Genomic DNA, 3,272 nt, shown 5'->3' with positions numbered 1-3,272 from the left:
AAAATATTAATTTATTAATACAACATAAAAGTAATAAAGGACAATATATAAAAATATTTGAAGTATTTGATATTTTATTAAATTAAATAATTCTAAATTAATATATAGCCGCGCAACGCGCGGGTACGTATACTAGTGAAGAACAATAATAAAGAAGAAGACAATTGAGTTAATATTTATTTTTTCCAAGTTTATTTTAACACATGACCAATTTTTATTGGTCAGTGCTGTCTAAAAGCTGCACCCACGAGCTTAACATAGGTGAAATCACGGACTCAGCCACGTAGGCCGAAAAGTGGTAAACAATTAACTAAAAAATAAGTTCAGGGGGGTAATACGACCTTAGTAAAGGTTAGGTGTGTCTCAGGGATTTTGGGCATAGGCTGGGGGGGTACTTATGCATTTTCCCTAAAATAAACTCTATTTATAAGTCAAAAAATAAGCTTGTAAAGCAAAATGGAAAAGATAACAACTATCTAAATTAAATTTCTCGATAGTGTTAAAAGTTCTTTTTTGTTGGTAGAATAATGTTAGAAGATCAAAAGATTGCATGATATTAATCATCTGCAAATCGTAGTGCAATATTAATGTTTCTTCAATTAAAAGCTTGAGAGGAGATTATTTACTTTTTGTTCAAAAAATGATGTAAGATTAACTTTGAGTGAAAGGAAAACATAACCTTTCAACTTTTTTACTTTGTCTTTTGAATTTCCTGATAATTATAATGAATGTATTCAAAATATTATATTAAATTTTTATCCACAAGCACTTTAAACTAATTAGTTAATTATAAATATTTAATACTAAGGTGTAAAAGTTCTTATTATTTATATTTTGAAAATTAGGATATTTATGAACATAACTACGTACTATTTTTATATAGAATTTAATTTTCTCTTCATACATAACTTATCCACCATTAATGTAATGTTATATGTTTCATCTTCTTCTTCTTTTTTCCAAAAAAAAAAAAGAGTAAACATTTTATCACATTCATTCTTAAAGATGAAAGTTAATGTATATGTACAATTATAAGTTCAAAGAACAAAAAAAAAAGAAGAGAAAATACACATGAGCAAGACAATTAGGCTTCTTTTTTTTTTTTTTCGCTTTTGTCTCACTACTAGAAAACATGCCTGTAGCAACAATTATTTAGCAACAACTAAATATGCGTTGCAATAGACAGTAATTCGCAACGGTTATAACCTTTGCAATAGACAAATGGACCTAATGAAACACTTTAAGAAGTAAATCGTTGCATTATTGCGATAACCGTTGCCATAGTATCTTTTATTGCAACGATTCATACAAACTGTCGCCTTAGGTACTCTATGGCAACGGTTACGCCAAACTCTTTCCCTCCACTAATTTTACTACACCCGCCAAAAGAGTTATTTTTTATTATTAATTGTAAAAATAAAATAAAAGGTAAAATATCACTAGGTTAATTTGTTTCTTCAGACTTTTCATCCTCGTAGGTATCGACTTTCTCCTTTCTCTCTGAAGAACAAAAGTAGCATTTTCCTTTAATCCTTCTTCTTTGATTTTCCTTGTAGGAATCTGTAGCTTTTGGGTCTTCTTCTTCATGGGTTTTACATTTCTGCAGCTACAGGTATGTCGTATTCCATCTTCTTCTAAGTTAGAAATTTATTAGAAGGGTTCTTGAAAAAGATTTGAAAATAGACAAATGGGTTTCTGTGAAGTAGACGTTCTTTGCTAGAGTTTATGTTTATAATGTAATCTTATTGTGCATTAGAGTGTGTATCTCAATTTTGGTGAAGATTGAGAAATCTCTGCAAAAATGTTTAGATGGAAATTCTCAGTTTAGGAAGAGTTAATGTTATGAAAGATGAGTTTCGATTCTTCATTCTACATGATAATTCTTATCTATCGAAAAACCTCAAGTTTTTGAACAGGACAAACGATTTCTAAGAATAAAATGAACTGAAATATTTTTCAACTTCAAAAGTCATTGAAATCGAACATTAAGGGATTTTGTTTCTCTTTTTCGAGTACAATTTTCAAGCTCTAAGTTTATACTTTCTTCCTTCTTGGCTAAAATTTTTAGTGGACAAACTACAAGTTGGTCATCAAGCTCAGCTCACTGCTTAAAAAGAGGTAATGTTCCTGTTTCTCTTATTTTACTTTGATGTATATCTGTGTGTATGTTAGATATTTTACGTTTACTTATCTCTGTTCGTTGTTGCTTATTCATTTTTTAGTTAAATCATTCCATATGACTGTGTTTTTCAGATTTAAGGTCTATATTGTAAGTTTAGAATGTTGGAAAAACTTTCACTTTATGCTTTATTGTAAAAAATATTTCATGATCAATTTTCTCTGTTATGAGTTAAGAGCTTCAGAAACCAGATCATTCATGTTACTTTCTGCCTTAGTGAACTCCATCTCGTCCATTCATTCCCTAGTGTACCAATGCAAGAAAGCTTTTCTTCTGAACATAGCTGTGTAGTGGTGGTGTGTATTCTTCTTGAAATGAAAACAAAAGTTCGAGGTCGTAGCTTTTTTAATGATTGTCATTAGGGTTACCAGGTGCTTTTAACTAGCATTACTGGTTTAGGAATACATTGAGCAGACCTAGCGTCTAGTTGATCATAGAATAAGGTTTTGATTATGAAACCAACCTCTTTATTCTTTGAGCACCGAATAAAACTTTAGGTATTGAGTAGTTCTTTGTTTTCTCCTTTAATATTCTTTTTGTGATAAATATTGTATTTTCTGTTTTAAGATCATTTTTGCTTTTGGAATACATTGAGTAGATCCTTGGTGTAGTTGAGCACAAAATAAGGCTTTGAGTGTTAACTCAACCTCTCTAAGGCTGCTCCTAGATTTAGATATGCATGTCTACATTTAACCATACATCCAAGTTCTCTAAGGCTGCCCCTTGTCTTTTCTTATAAATTTGAAGTTTTACGATTGAGTTGCTTAGTTTCTTGAGTGAGGTTAGTGACTTTGGTTTTGTTGTCCTTTTATGCTTTTCTTTTACCTTTAAATTTATTTAGAAGTCTTTAATTAGAGACACAACACCCTCAACTTGTTAACTCAAATTTGCCTAGTTAGCTTAGTTATGCTTATCTTTAATTTAAAAGGTTATAACTAGTAAAGTTTTCATGTAGTGAGCCATTCACTGCTTAAAAAGAGGTAATATTCCCTTGTCTCTTAATTTTGTAGTCAGTTTCTTTTTAGTCTATTCTCATTTCCATTGATGTGTGTGTGAATCTTGGTTTTTACTCTTCTTTTTGTGTTGTTTATAA

This window comes from Solanum tuberosum, unplaced genomic scaffold, assembly GCF_000226075.1.
Source record: "Solanum tuberosum cultivar DM 1-3 516 R44 unplaced genomic scaffold, SolTub_3.0 scf00761, whole genome shotgun sequence".
Classification (NCBI taxonomy): Eukaryota; Viridiplantae; Streptophyta; class Magnoliopsida; order Solanales; family Solanaceae; genus Solanum; species Solanum tuberosum.
This window is presented reverse-complemented; position numbering follows the sequence as displayed.